General features: G+C 36.8%; 1 protein-coding gene and 1 long non-coding RNA gene across 30 annotated transcripts in view; both read right to left on the bottom strand.

Moving 5' to 3' along the window:
* The window catches only part of MBNL1 (muscleblind like splicing regulator 1), a 220388-nt gene that overhangs the window by 108104 nt on the left and 89052 nt on the right, over positions 1 to 23232 (bottom strand). For 2 of the 29 annotated variants that reach the window (XM_040235295.1, XM_040235301.1), the window contains exons 2-3: positions 14057 to 14169; positions 10049 to 10613 (exon numbers count right to left, since the gene is read on the bottom strand). The exons of 26 other annotated variants lie outside the window; for them this stretch is intronic. The gene's annotated coding sequence lies outside the window, so the exon portion shown is untranslated. The remainder of the gene's footprint in view (positions 1 to 10048; positions 10614 to 14056; positions 14170 to 23232) is intronic. One more of the 29 variants, XM_040235309.1, reaches the window with a different exon arrangement.
* Positions 406 to 23232, bottom strand: LOC120858960. Its single transcript, XR_005719991.1, has 3 exons — positions 22079 to 23232; positions 10161 to 10163; positions 406 to 421 (listed from the first exon to the last, which is right to left on the bottom strand). It is a non-coding gene; the product is annotated as an uncharacterized LOC120858960 (long non-coding RNA).

Genomic DNA, 23232 nt, shown 5'->3' with positions numbered 1-23232 from the left:
TAGACAAATACATATATATGTACTACCACTGGGAAAGACCCTGATGCTGGGAGAGACTGGGGGCAGGAGGAGAAGAGAGCAAAAGAGGATGAGATGGTTGGACGGCATCACCGACTCAATGGACATGAGTTTGAGCAAACTCTGGGAGACAGTGGAGGACAGGGAAGCCTGGTGTGCTGCAGGCCATAGAGTCGCAAAGAGTTGGACACAACTTAGCGACTGAACAACAACATATATGTAACCAAATCACACGTCTGCCTGCAATGTGGGAGACCTGGGTTCGATCCCTGGGTCGGGAAGATCCCCTGGGAAAGGAAATGGCAACCCACTCCAGTATTCTTGCCTGGAGATTCCCATGGATGGAGGAGCCTGATGGGCTACAGTCCACGGGGTCACAAAAGAGTTGGACACGACTGAGCAACTTCACTTTAACTATACACCTGAAACTAAAACAACACTGTAAATCAACTATACTTCAGTAAAAAGATGCCGAAAACTTAACAAACGAAGCAAAAACTGACCTGACTCCATAAGAACTGGTGTATTTGAGTTACAGGGAGAAAATGGTCTACTGAAAGACCTAAACATGAAAATTTAACTTTAAAATATCTTTGGAATAGAAATTCATAACAAAAATAATTAAAGGATAATTTTAACTTAATTTGTGGTTTTGTTACTAAAAATAATTAACTGCATTAGCATTTTTTAAATAACTTTATTTTTCAATATGTCATTTTTCAACCCCTGTAAAGACATTTCAAAATAACTTAGGTTCTAAATTGAAACTAAAAGTAAACTTTCCTCCGAGATGTCCTTTTTAAAGAGGTCTATTTCTGTGTAGCAATCTTAATGGGGCACAGTTAGGTGTCCTTTGTTATGACAGTTCATTACAGGTTTGCAAATAAATCAACACAGTTTCAAAACTCTAAATACATAAGAAAGTACAAGTTCAAGCCCTCAACCCTGATCTTTGAAAATGTAATAGAGACTACATATTTTCTAAATTAAAGCGATTTTGTTTAGGGATTTCATGTAGGGCACAGGACAGGGTGTCCCCACATCCCTTGTAGAAGCTGGGTCGGAAGTTTCTTACCCAGGGTCAGGAATCACGAAAAAAGCTTCTAAAGCCTTTGTTATTTTAATGCTTTTAATTGAAGGTGCTCTGTATTTTCCTCTTGGGCAACCTTCACTTACTGTTGTAGAGGACAATGGTGGCTTTAATTAGCCTAGGCAAACTTGGAAAACAAAACTCAGGACTCTACTTTCCTAACCACAGTACAGTAAAGCAAAGTCTAGGAGAAAAACCGAAATGGGAACTATCCCAGGCAAGTGTGGTTATCCTACAGTACAGCATCATTCTGAGAGTCATCAGGTTTATTCCATCAAATAAATAACCTCTTGCATTTATCCCTGGTAAAATAAACTCTTCTTAGGAAAAAGACGGGACAATAAGGAGAAAAGCAAGAAGAAAAGAAGGGAAATAACCAAAAGTTTCTTTAAAATAATGTCTAACCTATTTATAGGAAAGGTATGAATTTTCTAAAAAATAAGGAAACAATAGTTTAAACAGATACTGGTAAAAATTTCTGACTATAAGACACTGAAATGCAGAATTGATGTGGATACCTTCTAAATCTTCCAAAAGGGCAGCATTGCTAAGCTCCGTCTCCCAATGATATAACTTCAGATTATTTATGTTTTAAGTGCAGTTCCCTCCAATCAGTCATTCATAAGCTTTTGTCAGTTTGGGACTCCATACTACCACGTGAATTTGGCTTCTGGCAGTTGACCTCTTGGAGAAGGAAATGGCAACCCACTCCAGTATTCTCGCCTGGAGAATTCCATGAACAGAGTAGCCTGCCACGCTACAGTCTATGGGGTCACAAAGAGTCGGATATGGCTGAGCAACTAACACACAGTTGACCTCTTGGCTAAGAAACACTCTCACAACCTTGAGTTTTACCTCTTTTCTCAGACTGTCAGTTCCCATCACCCGTACCTCATAAAATAGGAGGCTAAGTAATCAGTTTTGTTAGAAACAAGTCACAAAATAATAGCAAGATAATGACTTATTGAATATCCAGTGTATGCCATGCACTGCTCTAAGTTATTTATTAATTTATTTAATCCTCAAAACAATCTTATAGTTTCACTATTATCTCTATTATAAAAAGACGACATAACTGAAACTCAGATAGGTCCAATAACTTACACAAGGAAACACACACAGTAAGTCAGTAGTGGAGGTGAGGTTTATACCTTTATCTGGCTCCAGAGTCAATGCTCCTAACTGCCAAGCTGTACCAGTATATTTGCAATTCTACGTAGAAATGCGGAGAGTTTCTGCAAATTACATCTAATAGATGATATACATACACATATGTTCATACACAGTGGTTTAACTATACAGCTGTCCATCTAAATAAAAAGTGTTTTTTTTCTTTTTTAGTACCTGACATTTTAAAAAATATTTATTTATTTGGCTGTGCCAGGTCTTAGTTGCAGCAAGTGGAATCTAGTTACTCAACCAGGAATGGAACCCAAGCCCCCTCTATTGGAAGTACGGAATCCTAGCCAACAGACAATCAGGGAAGTCCTTCTTTTTTTTTTTTTTTAAATTATAAATATCTTTAAAAAAATTCATATATCAAAGGCCAACTGCCAGATAGGAAATCAAGAGTAGCAACTGGTGACGATTATCGAGCGCCACTCACTTTATTTACATTTTCTCCCTTAACATTGACACTTTTATTTCCAATTTTAAAATTCTCCTCAGGGAGGGATCCCACTAATTTTATTTCTACCACTCCCTCTTATATTATTAAAAAGATAAAACAGAACAGATTAAACTGCCAAGAACATATGCAGGGCAACGGTTGGGAGGTGAAATTGACACTCAGGTATCTAAGTTATTTCCTGTGTAAAAGATTTTATAATGAGTTTAACTTTTGTTAGTTACTACATACAGTTTCAGTAATATCTCAAACTTACTACCTAATTAAAACTCACTTTGATGAATTGACCAAATCAACTAAAAGCATCCATCAGGAAATGAGAAACAGGAAAAAAAAGCACTGCCAGGGTATTTCCTCAAACCAATAGTGTGCTAGGCCCACATATAATTCAGGGATGCACAGTCATACAAGCAAATGATTGAAGAGAATGACAGCGATAACATCTTGCAATTTCTGTTTTGGTATAAATCCTTTACGGTATAAGCAAAAGTGTTCGTGTGCATGTGTGTGTACCTGTGTGTGTGGGTGTGGGTTGTGCGTATGCATACCACCTCTATGCATACATCTCTGTAAACATCTCTACGTATACAGAGAGACTGGGAAGAGAAGGTGAGTTTATAGGCACATTTGAAAATAAAAGCAGGGATGGACCCTCTTTCCACAAAATAATGTACTTGTGCTGGTGATGATTCTTCCACTTTCAGACCCAAAGCAAAATTTTTTAAATGTGTAATAATTCTGCCCTTGTTTTCAGAGTTTGCTGTTGAGATACCCTGGAAAGTTCCAGCTATCTTAATATTATAGAAGCACTACTGAAACATATGGTCTTTTTCAAATTAAAGAGACACAAATGTTCCAGGAAACATTTGGCCTGATTTTAACTTTCAGCAGAAGTTTTCTAAACAGCCATCCTCCAGGTGGTAGCACACAATATCCTGGGTGTGAATGTAAGTTAATGTGTCTGACCTACACATACCAAATAATGGGCTTATCTGTTTGGTTTACCTAAAAACACCTTCATGGCAATTTAAGTATCAACATAAATTGTCATGCTAAAAAGAGTTACTTTTCTTTTGAACGTGTTTCAATGTCTTTAATTGGGCTTTCCTGGTGGCTCAGACAGTAAAGAATCTGTCTGCAGTGAGGGAGACCTGGGTTTGATCCCTGGGTTGGGAAGATCCCCTGGAGAAGTGAACAGCTACCCACTCCAGTATTCTGGCCTGGAGAATTCCATGGACAAAGGAGCCTGGCAGGCTACAGTCCATGTGGTCGCAAAGAGTCGGACATGACGGAGCGACTTTTGCTTCACTTCACTATGTTTTTAATACAAACTTTGATTGAAAGATGCTTTTATCTTATTATTTTGGAGAACAGACATCAAAAAAGGAGTAAATTTTATACTAAATAAAATTTTACCGACCATTCCCCACAAACATTTCAACTTCTATAATTATACTCCAACTTTCCACATCATCTGTGTAAGTTCATTTTACTCATACACTACAAATTACAACTTTATATATCTAAAATCGTATTTTGATAACTTCTTTATATAAGGGCTTATACATTAATAACACATTTACAGATGTATTTTTCTTCAAATATGGCATGAAAATTGGCTTTTTAATGCCAGAAATATCATCTTTAACTGTCTGAAAAATGAATGTAAATTGATTCCAATAGCTTTAAATTTTTTAAATATGTCCTCAGCTTGAAAAATTTTATAAACAGTGGGAATATTTTATTCCTGCATTTATTAATCAGGCTACAATGACAGTCTCAATTCTGCTAGGTCGCCAAACCTGTCATTACAAAGATCACATACATTCAGCTCCCTGGTGCACTCCTAGGATCTGCCTTTAACCCTTCTCTCTGTCCCTGAGTGAGGCTTCCCTGGTAGCTCAATGGTAAAGAATTCGCCTGCAATGCAGTAGTAGAGATGTGGGTTCGATCCCTGGGTCAGGAAGATCCCCTAGAGGAGGAAATGGCAACCTATTCTAGTATTCTTGCCTGGGAAATCCCAAGGACAGAGGAGCCTGGCAGGTTGCATGAACGAGGAGGCCAGCAGGTTGCAGCCCATGTGTCGCGAGAGAGTCATACATGACTCAGCAACTAAATAACAACAACTGTCCCTGAAGGAGCCCCAGGGCAGGCTAGGCTTCTGCAACTACAGTCTTCCATTCCAGCCCCTTTGATGGCTGCAATATGCTTCAATGAGTTCTTCTGTACCATTTCTAGAACATCTATTCTTTCCTTTAATTATCAAACATGCACAGAGTGTCCGCTATTTCCCAGAGCCTGTTCAAGGCATTGTAAAGAAATATAATAAACCTCTCTGACCTCAAAAAGCTGAGAATCTAGTAAAGGAGGTTAGACATGTGAGCAGAAGTCCCTGCTCTGACGAGTGTTCAAGGCTAACCTCTGACACTCAATCCAAGTTAACACTCTCTCTCCAGGACTTAACCCCACCTGCTGGTTTCTGTTCTGTTTCAAAAGGGAAAAAACACTGTTACTACCTACCATCTGCTTAACCAGACTGTGCCCACATATTCCCACCAACTGGTGACCGTGATGCCAGTCACTAATATTACCCAATTAAGAGCAGTTCATCCACCTTCCTGATGGCAAAACCACTCCGTATTTGGGTCAGTTCTGATCTTTGATGACTTTCCCCCATCTTTCTCTATGGGCCTGCTACTACAGTGAAAACATATTGATTCTTGGGAAAATGGCAGATCATATAATTACCAAGATCCAACCCATCTCAGATTTTCATAACCATGATCTCATTCTGTGAACATACCATATTTTAAAAGAAATATGTACATCTCAATTAATTATTAATGAAAGTCATTTATTAAAGGAGTTCTTTAATTTACATAAATTTCTGTCATTGTACCCAATACAATAGGTACTATTATTAGCTTCATATTTAGATAAAGAGCTGTAGATGGGTTATATAATTTGCCCAATACCAAATAATTTGCAAGCAATAGAGCTAGAATTCCAATTTTTGAAAGCCTTACCTCTAGTTTCCCCTGAGCCACTAAACCATGCTACTTTTCCCAACAGCATTCATGACATCATGATTCAATCATCACAAAAGGTATGGTTAGGCGTAAGAGGTAGCATCAGAGTTTGAAGAAAGCATGAGTTTTTGCTCTGCAGTTGTTATCCTGTTGTTATTGCTTTTGCTTTGTGCAAAGTGTGTATGTGTGTACATGCTCTTGTTTAGTTTTTCAGTCTTACAAACTTGGATCTGAATTCTGACTCAATCACTTCTTAGTTGTGTAACCTTGAGAAAATTACGTAATAGCATCAACAGTTCAATAGCTATTTTCTATATGCTAGCCATTGTGCTGAGTGCCTGGCATACACTCTCATTAAATTAAATTTTCATAAAAAGACAAGGAGATAATATTACTCCTACTTCAGAGCAAGTGGCACTATGTCTAAAAGTGGATAGTAAGTCACCTGTTCAAGGTCAAACAGCCAGTGATGATAGGCAGTCTAGACTGAACTGGGAGGGGGTTTAAAAAGGAGCACCTTAGTGGCGCTAGGTCATAAAAAGGGGCAGGACTGAATTTGGGAACTAGCACTCACTGCCAGAATTTACAATTAATAGGATCTCTGAATGTGGACACTGGAGCTGTGTGTCCTGAGTTGGAATCCCTGGGTCCAGTTATGGTATCTTGAGCAGATTATTCAACTTCTCTTAGCCTGTTTCCTCATTTGTAAAGGTAAAGTAGTACTACACACTTCCAGGTGTTTCTGTGAAGAATAAATGAGATAATTATTGCAATGACTAGAAGTAGTAGGTAGTCAATAAATTACAATTAAAGACATATCTTAACCTTGAATAATTAAGCTTTAATTTCCACACAACAAAAAGGATATTGAACAGTATAAAACCCCCCTAAAGCATCAAAAATGTCAGTATCCGGGACCATCCCTAGATCTGTCCTTTTATTTGCTTGAACCAAGTTCAGCTCTGTTTTTTCCCTTCTTTTCTACACAGATATGTCTAACAAGACTGGGGACTTTGATTTATTTATTACAACTGAGGAAATATATCATAAAAGGCTTATATACATTTGACATTTCTCAGTGTCGATTATAAATGTTCTGCTCATAGCCAAGAGTCTGCACAGCTCTCATACTCTCCAAGAAGGCACAAGGAATAGATGGGAAATAGAAACCAGTGGGAATTGAGAGGCGTGAGTCTTATGAGCTGAGTGATAGTGTAAATACTCAGGGATCATTATGATTGGGATTAAACAGACCTTAGTTTTTGAACTAACCTGACTTTTAAGACTTTCAGTGAATACGTACTTCATACTTTTTTCTAAAGTAAGCGTTATAAGTTTCTGTTCCAAAATACCTAGCACTTAAGTATTTTTCAAACTGAACCTTCTTAAAGGAGAATTCAGAGTTTATATTCTTAGTTTTGCACACATTGTTCCCCTAGGTCTGTCTTGGATAGTGAGCATCTTGGAAAAGGATTGGATTACAATTATACTTGCCCAAGAAGCACAGTAAAAGAGGCGAAGCAAGGTCCTATTAAGTGATGATATTGTGTGTATGTGTGTGCCCAGTCATGTCCAACTCTTTGCGACCCCATGGACTGCCAGACTCCTCTGTCCATGAGATTCTTCAGGCAAGAATACTGGAGTGGGTTGCCATGCCCTCTATCAGGCGGGTCTTCCTGACTCAGGGATCAAACCCATGTCTCCTGCGTCAGCAGGCAGATTCTTTACCACTGAGGCACCTGGTAAACCCCATGTGCTGACAGCAGTGTGGTAAAATCAGTGAGAAATTTGAATTTTGAAGTAATAATTTCAAGTGAGGCAACCAGAATGCAATTAATAAATATATCAAATAATTTCACACAAATACAATTACTGTATTACAGAGAATGAGTATTCTCCCCACCTTTATGATATCATGAATAGATATCTTGAAAGTTGCAAACTGAATAATTTTTTTTAATTTTGGAAACAATGGAAGTCAATTAAAATTTCTGCTTAGAAACAGAAAATATACTGCCTACAGTTCTTATAGGTCTGATCTTTTCAACTTGAAGAATTGAAATTTTTGGAAGATTGTCAAATTTACAGGATCATAAACTGAAATAAATGGGATGGCAGAAGTTCTACACTCTCATTAAACAAAAATATTTCAATGATTTCCTTCCAATGTGCTTTTCAAACTCTTGGTATAATCAAAGCCACACTAAACAAGACAGAAATAAAAAAGAAATTCTAAAGGCCCCAATCATGCTACACTGGAGAAGTGAAACCAGGTTTACGAGCCATGCTCAGAAACTCTAAATACTGAAGAATATCTCTTCTAGACTAGAATCCATTCATTGCTCTGCCGACATTGCTCTGGCCCTTCAAATGTACTGCAACTTTAAGAAGCAGAATCACATACAAACAAGTGCACTGGTTAGAATTCAGTGACTTGAATTCTGGTCTTGTCTCTGAGCTTAAGAAATTATGAATTATTGGTCCTCTGTTTCCTTATCTCCAAAATAGTCATTCTATAATTTATTCAATTTATTACTATTATTTATTCTATTCAGCTAACTGCTAAGATCTTAATGACACCACTAATTTGGGATATCTTGTATCTTTTCTGTATGTCTTAAAAATCAACCACTAAATTCTAAATATTATTAGATTGTGTCCTGCTTACATGCAGTTACTTTCTTCATAAAACATTAAATACAACGAACATCACTAATTGATTACGTTCCACTAAAAATGCTTTTAAAGTAATTTTAAAATTGTAAGAACATTTTACAAATGGCCATAAGTACAATCTATCATTCTGTCTTCACTTAATTAAATCATTTTAAAATTTTATACATATATATAATTTTATATGTATATTGTTTCATCTTTTGTCCCACTAGAATATAAGTATTCTAGATAATAAAACAGAAAAAAGCATTCTACAAGCCAACTTGAGAATAATGCAAACTCCTAACTTCTACAGTGCCATACATTTTTTAAAACTGCAAAATTATAAATGTTAAGAATCAAAGCATCAAAATTTCCCTTTTCTGTTTTTACATGTGAAATCAATTACTCAATTAGATGTACTGAAAGACAGCAGAACATTCCACTTCCTTATGTTTCAAAGTCTAGAGGGAATAAAACTTGAGTATTTTCAATTGTAAATAAAATATTTGGTGGAACATCTTTTAGTTTTAAAAATAAACATGCTAAAATAAGCACCATCAAAGATAAGTCTTCTATTTCATTTTGTACAGCTATTGGTCAAAACTTCTTTTTCATTTTTAAAATCCGTTACATTTTTGGTTATTGAGATGAAAGTGTTTCAGTGTGACAGTAAGCTAATAATAGCCTTGATTTCAACTACAGGGAATCAATTAAGAGATTAAGTCCTTATTGAGAAGAAAACAAAGGGAGGAAAAAAGAAGGCATGAATTGATAGTAAGGCAGCCAACGACCTCATATTAGAAGTGTCTTAATAACACTTTCCAGAATAATGTCCATGAATGGAGGCAAAATAAAGAATAAAGTTTATAAATAAGTAACAGTTGTCAAAAAAGCTATAATGCTGAAGAGATGATTTGTGCCATTCACTCCAACATGCTGCTGTGCTCTCTCCTATCCCTCACACACCCCCACAAGTATTCTTAATCCAGAATTTTACATGTAAATGAAGCAAAATCTTCCCCCAAGAAATAAAGGCAGGAAAATAATCTCTTAAAAAAAATAAACGAAATTAAATTCTAAAAGAAAAGAGACTGCTACATTTAGAACAACAAGCAGTAATTTTTGACAAAGGACAATAATGCATCCTGGCACTGCCATGAACTGAGCTGCCCTTCTCATTCCTTCTGAATTAACTATGGACTTTGGAATTTGAGTTTGAAAACTGTGAGGAAATTACCATTTCATGTTTCTGGATTTCAACATGAATGGAGAGGTAAATAAAATACAGGCATTTATAAAATACTTTCTATTTTATTTTTAACTGTTTCCACTCTCAACAAGATTCTCTGACAAGATACACAAAGCCAAAAGGTCTTTCACAAATTCCACTTCAAAGGATGGAAAAAAGTATTTTTTAAACATCTATTCAGCGTCAAGTTTAATCTAAATAAAATCAAACAGAAATGTGACTATCACACCAAATTCCTAAAAGCAGTGTTTTACTTTGGTTCTATCATCAGATACAGAGCTGCCCAAGGATAGCCTACCTATGGAGTCTACATTAAGTTAACGGCTGTAGGTTGTCTTAGCATCCAGGGCAGCTTCCTGGAGAAATCGGAATCTTACCTTTACATATCTTCTGCAGAGGTTTCTTGGTGCTTTGAAAACTCCTGAGGTCTATGTCAAACGGCCATTCTCTTGCTCCCAGGGTCTTAGGGGCTTGGAGAGATCCCAACACCTGCTGCTACCACTGAGTGTCGAGGCTAGGAAAGCTTGAGGGTTTTGACAGCAGGATCACTGAGCCGCAGCCAAAGCTTGGGAAGCCTTAACAACTGAAAGCAGGTGTAGAGGGCAACGTGGTACCCAGCACAGGGCGCTCAATTGTAGCAGCAGGGGGAGGAATATTCCCGCCCTCACAGGGGTTCAGAGGCAGCCATCGGGGAACCCAAGGGTCTGTCAATGGACAGGGCCAAGGAAGTGGAGACATGGCCACACAGCACAAGACCCTAAGGGAACAAGGGAATGGAACAACTAGCACAGAGCTCAAGAAGCGCTTGAAAAGAATCACCAAAATCCACCAACAGAACATAAGAAGCGATGGCGAAGTGCAACAAAATACACGAAGATAGGCCATTCTAGCATCCCACATACAGCCAAAAACACAGCTGAGGGGGGAGATGGAGCTCTAGTTCTAGAAAGAAAAGTAAGGAAGACACATTATAGTATGTCTACTGGAGTTGAGCTTAAAAATCTAGTAAGTGGCATACAATTCCTAAATCACATTATTATAACATTTATATCAAGATAAGGGAATTTACAAATACAAAAAAGTCACAGGGTGCTGATCCACAAGGCTACAGAGATTAAAAGGCAGTTATCCACTATGAGAGGAGAAAATGAGAAGACAGCAAGAAGGTTAAACCCAGTTGATTTTTTAAATTGAGAAACCATTAAAACTGCTTCTTATATACAACATGTTTCATCAAACACATCACTTTCTATTATGATCAGATGAGAGAGACTGAAGGAATTCAATGAGATAAGAAGAATAAAAAGAAAAAGAAGTGAACAAAGAGTGTTCAGAGATGAGGCAGAGATGGAAAAAAGAGAAAAAAGAGAAGGCAGAAAGAAAAATGAGCTTAACTCAGTAGTTTTTAACTTTGTCGGATAACTACTCACTGAGATTCTCCTAAATCTGGGCTTCACAATATTCTGTTTTTCATGGAGACATCTATAGCTTGTTAACCACTATTCACAGCTCTTCAACTGCTCACAAACTTTCAGGAACTTATCTTGAGGAGCCAAGTGAATGTTAAATATTAAACAGTTACAGGAGATAGACCCTAAGACAATTTTGCTTTAATGAGCTGGGTAAAATCAAGCTAGAAACTAAATATAAACTCTGATAGAACTTTAATAATTCCTATTATGAATCAAAATTAAAATGATCAGACTCATTTAGGAACTGTCACTGTTTCAAGATGGGAAGCAAATTAACCATGCATAGTATTTTATATTGTTTTAGAATTAAGTGAAAAGAAATACTACTGCCTAATGGAAGTTCTGTGTGTATAATCTTGACTTTGGATATTTGCTTTTATATTTATATATAGATAGATAGATAGATATAGATATATATCTTTAAGTCCAAGTTAACTAGAAGAGTAATAATAATCTATTTCAGTTCAGTTCAGTTCAGTTCAGTCACTCAGTCGTAATCTACTTGGTGGCAAATAACTCAAATATTGTGTGTTGGGAAAGGCTGACTTCCATCCCCAGTCTCATATATATGTGGTTATGTCATATGTATTATGTTAATAATGTGCAATAAAAGCAGCATGCTTGGGCAAAACTTCTGTCCAGTAAGTCACTGCTGCTGCTACTAAGTCACTTCAGTCGTGTCCGACTCTGTGTGACCCCATAGACAGCAGCCCACCAGGCTCCTCCGTCCCTGGGATTCTCCAGGCAAGAACACTGGAGTGGGTTGCCATTTCCTTCTCCAATGCATGAAAGTGAAAAGTGAAAGGGAAGTCGTTCAGTTGTGTGAGGGTCAGATATTTTTATAAAATGAAATAATCTTATACTACAAAATAGTAAATAGTTAAGTACTGCCCAGGCAGCCAGTATTTTAAATTTGAGAGAATTGAGATTGTGTAAGAGGATGAGGAATATGAATTTCCCTTTAAAAATAATTTTATTGTATAAACAGTACCTAAGTGGAGACAGATGTTTGTTTGAACTAAAGCTTAATTTTTTAAGATGCAATCATGTCAATATGATAGGTTTGCATAAGAAAAGATGAAGTGAGTCCCTATGGTGGAAACCAAATGGAAGCTGACTTTTTTTCAATGTAATAAGTCTGACTTTAAATAAAATATTTTAAAATCAATTACAGTTTGTTTTGTGACCTCTTTTCTCAATCCCTCTCATGAAAATCAATTTCAATAATCTAAACAACAAAAACTAAAACATACAAATAAAAAATGTGGAAGAGAAGACAAGAAACTGAATTAATATTGCCAATTAAAATAGTACAGTCCATTCAATTATAAGCTCTTCAGACAGAACAGTATGTCAGGATTAGTGAAAACAGAAAAATCGGTAGTGAGTGGCTTTTTAAAAATAAATATGATATTGCTACTACAGTATCTTCCTAAAAGTAATATGATTAGATAATCTAAACCAATGTTTGTTTCCCTATTGTTAAGCATCACAAAGGAAGAAATTTTTGACAAAGGTGCTTACAATTGTATTCCTGCACCTCGTTAACCTGGGAACATAGTAGGTGTAGCGTGTGTATGTTAGTCACTCAGTCATTGACAACTCTTTGTGATCCCATGGTCTGTAGCCCACCAGGCTCCTTCATCCATGGAGTTCTCCAGACAAGAATACTGGAGTAGGCAGCTAGTTCCTTCAGCAGGTACTCAATATACATTTATTGGCTGAATAGTCCCGCCCCATGTGAAAAGGCAGTTATGGTCAAATAGAGTTCTTAAAAATTGAAATGACATTAAAGTCATGGCTTGTCAGGACCTTTACTATGCTCTGAGTAAATTCCTAAATTTGATTGTCAAAGTTTTTTATTAAATACCTATTAATCATAGATTAATTATTCTGGAAAAACGTGGTCTACACCTCTATGACAACTTGATATTTCCAAGTATCACTTGTATCTTCCAATCTTTTCATGAAAGATACAGGCAAACTATTAATCAATTGGCACATATTCACTTTTGATATAAATTATAGGAAGAGATACATAAGTATTTCAAATCTCATAGTAGGATTATCAAAAATGGGCCTCTGCTTTGGGGAAAGGAAAGTTTAGCAAGAGAAAATTTTGGAGTGAGAAAAACTGAGATGAGAAGTGAAGTTGCTTAGTTGTGTGAGACTCTGCGATCCCACAGACTGTATAGCCTAGCTGGTGCCTCCATCTATGGAATTTTCCAGGCAAGAGGTCTGGAGTGGGTTAGCTCATTCAAATTATTCATTTTAACCAATCAAGAAACTCACTCAAGGAAACTATCTTATATTGGCAATTAAATACATTAGCAATGAAATTTCTTTATTGCTAATGTCAAAGATTCATCCTGAGCAACTATCTTACTACTATGAACAGTATCTTACTAATTTCCTTACATAATTATCTTGAATTGAAAAGAATATTCCTGGCAAGAATTATATGTAATATATAGTCTCTTAATTTAAAATTCTATATTCTTACTGTGTTGAAAAAAGGAGTGGCTCATTTAGATTTGAAAGGAAAAATCATTTATTTCATATACTGAAAAGTTATTAAAAAAAAATCACTGTGGGTCAAGTAAAAAACAAGAATGAAGATTAAATAGGGCCTAAGAAATAACATCTACTCCATATACTGAGACAGCTAACAAACTTCAGGATTAGAACTTTCAAGTGGTCAAGCTGGGAATAAATATGAATTTTATTAATGGAACATATATGGTATCATGGATCAGGTTACCAGTGTTAAAACTATGATTTATTTCTAACAAAGTTCTGAGATTCCAACTATAGCTGCCATTTTCCCAGGGACGCCACCTCAGTCCTCAAGAGAGCGGGTCTGCCCAAAAGGTATCTTAGTAAACTGGCTCCCCACTTGCCTTATTCACTCACCAGCGTCCATTAGCCAATTCCATGCTTTATCTTCAATAGATAAGATACTGCTTCTTCTTGCCATGGTGCCATGAAAAGGATCCAGGAGGTTCCCTTAAACATTTCCTGAGTGACTGGGGCAGCACCAAGAGTAAAGGATATGCCAGGTCAGCCACTTGTCCTTCCCAGCAATATTAGCAGCAGCAGCAGCAGCAGAAGCTGGAGCAGACCATTTAGACCCAACTCCTTGCAGGATGCTAGCCAAAGCATTCTTGTTTACTCTACACCTAGACAGAGTTTGCCCGTATGTTTGCGCCTTCCCCACAGAGTGTCAAAAAACAGGTGTTTTCCTGTGATCATGCTTAAAATCTGCTCCCCAAACAAGGTGATAAATATACTTTTACTATGAAATTCCACGTTTCTAATTCTATGGAAAACACAGTCTTAAAGGTTTATCATAAAGAAGACTTGATGAATCTTTGTTCAATTTTCATTTACCTTTCCCACTCCTAAGAAGCAGGTACTTTGCCCTAACATTTCCTGTTAATGAAAAAAAGGATGTTACCATATGAAATAAATGTCATCATGCAACTTTGGTCGTTTCTTTCATAACACTCTATTTGACTTTCTGGCATAGAATTACATTTTACAAACGCTAATGTTTTCATAATCTTTACAACACTCCCGACAGATGGGGAAATATCAGGACTCATGAACTTTATTTTACAAAAGAAGCAATGTCTTCTCTGCTTCTCTCTTTCATTCCCATTTTTATGTTATTGATGAGTTGCTTTTCCTCCCAGTAGCGCTCAACTTAATGAGTAGCTAGAATATGTCTGGACATAGAAGGTAAATCACTAACAAAACATTTACTTTATTTAACAAATTTATCCAGAGCTCAAATCTCACAGATTTAAAAAAAAATTAAGATTTTTTTAAAAAATCTAAATAGTCTAACAAAGGGTAAGTGAAAAACACATTACTGTTATTCTCCTAATAAGTAAATGTTATTTACTTATTAGAAAATAATTATAAACACCAACACATGTATTCTCTGCACAGTAAATAACAATAATTCTCATTAGCAAAACTGAAATTCTACATATACAGATTCTGAGTATCACACGTTGCTCATGTATCAGTACTTCACATGTTCACTTAAACATCAAAGTAAAAATCAGAACAGTAATTAACACATACTGCATACCCAACAAGTGCCAGGCACTCATTACTTTACATGTGTTATTCCATTTAATCTTCACAGCAACAAAATCAGGTATTATTACTGCCCCATTTTGCAAATGAGAAAACTGAGGCTCAGTCAAGTTATGTCACATGTTTAAGGTCACAGGGCTCAAAAATGATCACTAAACCCAGGTTATAGATAGTTCCAGGCCTGGAGCTCTGAACATGTCAGTTCTGGTTTACAAAGTTTAGGTAAACAGAGCATATTTATATGGTACTTATTGTATGCACTAGAATTTCATTAAGTCCTTTACTTCTTCAAGATTCAAAACAACTCAGTAAGGTAAATATGTTCCTATTTAGTGGGGTAAGAGTGTTAAGGACATTGCCAAAGGTCATAGGAATTGTAAACAGCAAATGTAAACTTTAGATTCAGGGAATGTAGTTCCTGAAGTGGTTCTGTGCCTACGCCTACCCTCTACTGCCTCCTGAAAGCTGATTACATGTTAGATTCTTAAAGGAGATAAGAAATGTCAGCTCTGGCCAGAACCCTGGTGGGAGAAGGATCATCTACCCCAGCTCCTTTTCAAAAAGGTAGGTATGAAGTACATAATGTCCTATACCCTGGTGACTCAGATGGTAAAGAATCTGCCTGCAGTGCAGGAGACCCAGGTTCGATTGCTGGGTCGGGAAGATCCCCTGGAGAAGAGAATGGACAATACCCAATCCAGTATTCTTGACTGGAGAATTCCATGGACAGAGGAGCCTGGCAGGCTACAGCCCATAGGGTCGCAAAGAGTCGGCCACGACTGAGCAACAAACAAGTAGATAAGCTTACACAATTCTATCATTTTTCTTAGTGATGCTTACTAATTTAAGGAATTTACAAATGTTTTATTCTCAGATTTTAAAAAGGACAAACTCAGTTTCATATTTTATTCCAACGTATCACATCTTCAGAGGCAATAACAAAGTAGTAACATTATCCACACAGTGTCAGTCATTCTTTTTGGGGGGATTACCACTGCTGAGAGTCATATTTATTTTTATTCCCTCGCTGGCAAATAAATGTGATCATGTGTAGGGCCAAGACAATAACTGTGAGCTCAGAGAAAGCTTCAGAAATCCAAGGTTCATCCCTTGAGACACCGGCTGCAACCAACCTTCAACCAGGATACTTCCTTGAATATTCAGCAGCTGAAATGACCTTCTTTGAATTAGCTCTTAAGGACACAGAGCCATCTGGGGAATGTCAGCTCAAATCAAGCATCTAGGGAGCCATGTGTAAGTCTGAGAAACCAATAAGAATATTGAGACCAAGCAATTAATTTGGAAGCAAGTCTAACTCTCTGGACAAATTTTGGCCAACTTTAGCTTTTTATGGCTTTAACTTGATATAAATTACCATAAGAATCCATGAAAACTTCAGAGAGAAAATACAGTTATGGTAAAGGTATCTACCCTCTGTCAGAATTTAGCCACCAGCTGTAAGAAATGCAGCCATTTGGTGGCATTTAGCAGGAAGAAATTTACATACCCATGTGGCACAGCCTGGGGTGATGCATTAGAGCCTATTTACTCTCAATTATTTTTACAATCAAAAGTTTCCACAGAAAGAAGATGACAATTCTTTACCGTATTTCTAGACAACTACCTTCTCTGCAGAAATCCTTAGGAATTGAAATTATAGACTGTATCCACATAAGCTTGATTTTTCTCTTTGCTGACAACAAGATTTAAACTTATCTCAATGTCCAATGTTAACACTGAATTAAAACAAGTTATTCAAGATTTTTAGAAATAGATTCTGGAATTTTTGAGGTGGAAAAAATAAAATAATTCCATGGGCTTTTACATAAGACAGAACGTAACAAATGATTTTATGACTTTGGCACTACTGACAGACTAGGAAGATCATGACTCACTGATGCAGTCATCTGAATTTCATATGAATATAAACAAACATATTTTATATATATATAGTCATTCTGACTCTTTGTCTTATCTATTGAAGTTACACAGTTCTTACTTCTTGCTGTTAATGATTGCAATTAAAAACTTAGAAATATGATTCTGATCGTTTTGACACACTTTACTTTTAGAAAGGTGTCAGACAATAAATATATGTTTGTGGATGACTAAATTAATAGCTTCTTATTCATCAACTCCGACTAGGTCGACTCTCTTTAATTCTGTGAACTTGGCTTTATCTGCAAAGAAATATATTAATAACCACCAACTCTAGCCTGTACGCAGATCAAAACAGGAAGAGCTGCAGTGAGCTTCCCAGCTTCTTCTGGAAATTAAACAACGTACCAACTGTAATCAATCCTTAACTAACACAAGTCAGCTCGATATGTACTGGTGACCTAAAAGTGAAAAGCTTTAATTGTGCATTAGAAATTTCTGAGTCATTTTATCCTCACAACTTTTTAAGCTTGAAATAAACCTAAATGCTGGCTAAAGAAAATCTCCAAGTATGACTTAGTGTTTCCAAACCAGGAAAAGGAAGGACTTTCAGTGTTTGAGATAAGGTTTGTTTTCTGTAGTTGGGAAAATAAACATTTCCTACGAAATTATGCCTGGGAGGCTGGGTGTGTGTGTATATGGAAAGAGTGTCTGTCTGCATGTGGGTAAGGGTAGAAAGGGGGAGAAAGCGAGAGAGGGAGAAAGAGAGAAAACTTTTTAGTAGTATTTGGTGTTAGTGCAAACTGGTTATTCTGGGCTGGAATCAGACTTTATCTCAGGAAGTGTGTGTACATGAGTCATGAAAGTATTGCAATTTATCATAAAATCAACAGGAAATGCTTACCTGACTGCATATCGTATTTCTATAAATGAAGTGATATAGAATATGTCCCACGTGGTTACCTAAAATAACAGTAGTCTTGGGTCTCTAAAGTTACATTAGTTAGATAACCTTTTAAAATTGGATATCTTTATTTCAGTATACATAAGCCACTTTCTGCATTTATATTTTTTCTAAATAGGAGAATACACAAAGTTTGTCCTGATGCTGTGATTATATAACCTTAGAGATATCTACTTTCTTGAAAACTACTTTTTATGTAATTTACCGCTTACTGTAGTTACTGAGGGATGACCAACAGAAGTAACAGTTTTATATGTCAAGTACAGATACATATATAATCTAGCATATGACATTTTAAGCATCAAGGCATCAGTAAGAGCTTCTACTACAATTATCCATCTTCCCATGCTGGTTAGTTGGAAATATGTCATACAAGCCTGTGTTTCAATATCTGGATATTGGATTAAAAGTAGAAAGACAAAATGCCACTTCCAGGTCTGTGTCTACCAATTCATCTAATCCTTATTACACAACTTGGAGGCAGATATATTATTATTACTCTTTGACAGATGAGAACATTCAGAGAGATTGGAAAACGTGTCCAGCAAAAGCTGTTCCATGAATGACCCTAACAGAAATGAAGGATTAATAGGATTCTACCAACACACACACCACTTGTGATGTTAACTTTCTTGTTTTCTGTTACAGGGACTGTTATACATATATACTTCATCTGATATATAGAGTTAAATTTATATTTTTGAGAATTTATAGAAACAATTCTTAAAGTATTTGGAGATTGTTACCTCTTCAGTTGTCAGATAAGTAAACAATAAGTGAAAACTATTTCAAACCAAGTAGCACACTTATTTTAAGACATTCAGAATGTTTTTGTTTCACCTAACACTTGAAAACAGTAGAATGTTCGCCTGTTTTAAAAGAAATCCATTTTCTTTATGCAGTTGGACATTGCTGTGTGACTTAAGCCAGGTCAGTTTGGCCAAGGAGTAAATATCGCTCTTTTATTTCAACATCATTTCTTTTATTTCTCTGAATCCCTAACAGAAAAATGTCTCCACTGTATTTTTGTTTGTTATTGACATAAACACTATGTGTTGTAACTAAATGTGACCAGTGCTATCCCTTTCTTTAAAAGTCCAGTTCTACCCTGTAATGAACTCCTATCTGTCTGTTAGCACTGGCACTTCCAGTTCCCCTTCCTGTTTAAAATTCTTCTTCCCCCATTCCCCACCTTTTTTTCCTTCCAGAAATGACTAATCTTCCTGTTATTCTTCTCTGTCAATTTCCCCCCGGGGTTCTTTTCGTGCTGCATAACATTTACTTTTCACCAACTCCTTTTAGAAGTTTCCTACTGTATCCTTAATGTTAGCCTTCCATTTTCAACGGATTAAAACAGTCAATATTCATGGATGAGTATACTTTCTGGTCAACTTTCATGCTATTTAGATTAAGCAATTTCCTCAAGTCAAAAATGCAGCTATTGTTTCCATTGACATAATATAAATATCAATTCTTATCTTCAAAGTTAAATTCAGCTTAATCCTCAGTTACCAGATACCACAATTAAAGGGTTTAGTTTTTTGTCTTTCAAATTTCCGGATAAGGTGCTAGCAAAGCAAACCTAATACTGCTGCTTTTAAACATCTCTTGCCTCTCGGCACTTCTCTGCAACATCATACATCATAAAACATGTTAGCACAGACTTATAAGCCAACTGTAAAATTTCTCTATCTTCCTGATTTTCAATTGCAAAAAAGTATTTTCAATGATATTCCAGGAATCTGTCTTTTACCCTAATTTCAAGTGATCATAACAGCTATTTCATACTATCTGAACATGAAAAAAGAGTTTCTATTCTAGAGAAAATATGTGAGAAGACTTTGGAATTACAATCGTTATTTAAATAATACCCAAAATTTACAACATTAACAGCACATGTCTAGCAAAACAATATAAATTATAACCTCAGATATGCAGAATACATTTTTCTGGTGAATTTAACATGATACTGTATTTGCTATCTCCTAAACACAAATCCAGCGGATGTTGGCAATTTGATCTCTGGTTCCTCTGCCTTTTCTAAAACCAGCCTGAACATCTGGAATTTCACAGTTCACATATTGTTGAAGCCTGGCTTGGAGAATTTTGAGCATTACTTTACTAGCGTGTGAGATGAGTGCAATCGTGCACTCAAGAGATGGGAATACCAAACTACCTGACCTGCCTCTTGAGAAACCTGTATGCAGGTCAGGAAGCAACAGTTAGAACTGGACATGGAACAACAGACTGGTTCCAAATAGGAAAAGGAGTCCGTCAAGGCTGTATATTGTCACCCTGCTTATTTAACTTCTATGCAGAGTACATCATGAGAAACGCTGGGCCAGAGGAAGCACAAGCTGGAACCAAGATTGCGGGCAGAGATATCAATAACTTCAGATATGCAGATGACACCACCCTTATGGCAGAAAGGGAAGAGGAACTCAAAAGCCTCTTGATGAAAGTGAAAGAGGAGAGTGAAAAAGTTGGCTTAAAGCTCAACATTCAGAAAACGAAGATCATGGCATCTGGTCCCATCACTTCATGGCAAATAGATGGGGAAACAGTGGAAACAGTGTCAGACTTTATTTTTGGGGGCTCCAAAATCACAGCAGATGGTGACTGCAGCCATGAAATTAAAAGACGCTTACTCCTTGGTTATGACCAACTTAGACAGCATATTAAAAAGCAGAGACAATTACTTTGCCAACAAAGGTCCATCTTGTCAAGGCTATGGTTTTTCCAGTGGTCATGTATGGATGTGAGAGTTGGACTGTGAAGAAAGCTGAGCACTGAAGAAATGATGGTTTTAAAATGCGGTGTTGCCAGTCAGAATGGCTGCGATCCAAAAGTCTACAAACAATAAATGCTGGAGAGGGTGTGGAGAAAAGGGAACCCTCTTGCACTGTTGGTGGGAATGCAAACTAGTACAGCCACTATGGAGAACAGTGTGGAGAGTCCTTAAAAAATTGCAAATAGAACTGCCATATGACCCAGCAATCCCACTGCTAGTCATACACACCGAGGAAACCAGAATAGAAAGAGACACATGTACCCCAATGTTCATTGCAGCACTGATTACAATAGCCAGGACATGGAAATAACCTAGATGTCCATCAGCAGATGAATGGATAAAAAAGCTGTGATACATATACACAATGGAGTATTACTCAGCTATTAAAAAGAATACATTTGAATCAGTTCTAATGAGATGGATGAAACTGGAGCCGTGAAGTAAGCCAGAAAGAAAAACACCAATACAGTATACTAACACATATATATGGAATTTAGAAAGATAGTAATGATGACCCTGTATGCAAGACAGCAAAAGAGACACAGATATGTAGAGCGGACTTTTGGACTCTGAGGGAGAGGGAGAGGGTGGGATGATTTGGGAGAATGGCATTGAAACATGTATACTATCATGTAAGAAACGAATCGCCAGTCTATGTTCGATGCAGGATGCAGGATGCTTGGGGCTGGTGCATGGGGATGATCCAGAGGGATGATGTGGGGTGGGGAGTGGGAGGGGGGTTCATGTTTGGGAGCTCATGTACACCCATGGTGGATTCATATCAATGTATGCCAAAACCAATACAGTATTGTAAAGTAAAATAAAGTAAAAATAAAAATTTTTTAAAATAAAAATAAAATGTGGTATTGGAGAAGACTCTTGAGAGTCCCCTGGACTGCAAGGAGATCCAACCAGTCCATCCTAAAGAAGATCAGTCCTGGGTGTTCACTGGAAGGACTGATACTGAAGCTGAAACTTCAATACTTTAGCCACCTCACACGAAGAGTTGACTCATTGGAAAAAACTCTGATGCTGGGAGGGATTGGGGGCAGGAGGAGAAAGGGATGACCGAGGATGAGATGGCTGGATGGCATCACTGACTTGATGGACGTGAGTCTGAGTGAACTCCGGGAGTTGGTGATGGACAGGGAGGCCTGGCGTGCTGCGATTCATGGGGTCGCAAAGAGTCGGACACAACTGAGTGACTGAACTGAACTGAAACACAAATCTTGTAGAGAAAGGAGGGTCTTACTAGTACCATTTACACTGGCTATTCATACAAGATGTTCACAAAGATTTAGATTTATGTTTTCTCAAATCCAAAACACCTTAAAAAAAATCCTGACAAAACATATTTTAATTATAGGAGATAAAGACATCCATAAAATGTCACCCTCAGTTCCTGAAAACAGAAGTCAAACTAAGTTCAAATACTTGCTTATGTTAAGACAGCACAGGATCTTAAGCATTTACTTTTGTCTTTTGTCTTATGGAGGTCCTCATTATTCCCTCTTCTTACCTTTCCAAATAATAAAAATAAAAACTTCCTCATTTGTCACATAGAGTGCCCTATATGCAGATACTTAATTTTTCTTTGGGTCAGCAGTAACAACTTTCAAATCTCTTTACTGTTTTTATTTCAGAGACTAGTGCCAGGGTCTCTAAAATCAACTAAAAATATTGTTTGTTGAAAACGTATAATATAGGACACCAAATATGAGAGTAAGCAAAAACAGATTCATAGACACATTTTTTTTTAATCACATCACACTATGAATAGGAAACAAACCCAAACTATATATTCTGTGAAAAAGGTGGGCCAGCGTCTACATCCTAAGTAGCTAGCCTAACCAGGTGCTTATGAAAGAAAAAAGATGAGCAACAAATAACTTCTGAGAAACAGACTCAATCAGATAGCAGTATATTTACAGTAAACAAAAAGAAAGGAAAGGGAACTTTCCATGAGAAGTAATGTTATCAAAATGCATTCATCCAAAAATAAGAAAAAAATTTCAAAGAATTTTCCTAAGGGAAATTTTGTTAAAATATGTTAGAATACTTTGAATATATCTATAACTGTATTTCACTTTTTTATTAGAAGTTAATGTCTGATTCTGAATACTGGTAAATAAAAAATCATGCATTTCTCCATCTTTTGCTGCTGTTACTGTTAAGCCACTTCACTCGTGTCTGACTCTGTGTGACCCCATAGATGGCAGCCCATCAGGCTCCTCTGTCCCTGGGATTCTCCAGGCAAGAACACTGGAGTGGGTTGCCATTTCCTTCTCCAATGCATGCATGCATGCTAAGTTGCTTCAGTTGTGTCCGACTCCATGCGACCCTATGGAC

The sequence above is a fragment of the Oryx dammah genome, unplaced genomic scaffold, assembly GCF_014754425.2.
Source record: "Oryx dammah isolate SB20612 unplaced genomic scaffold, SCBI_Odam_1.1 HiC_scaffold_2, whole genome shotgun sequence".
Classification (NCBI taxonomy): Eukaryota; Metazoa; Chordata; class Mammalia; order Artiodactyla; family Bovidae; genus Oryx; species Oryx dammah.
This window is presented reverse-complemented; position numbering and strand designations above follow the sequence as displayed.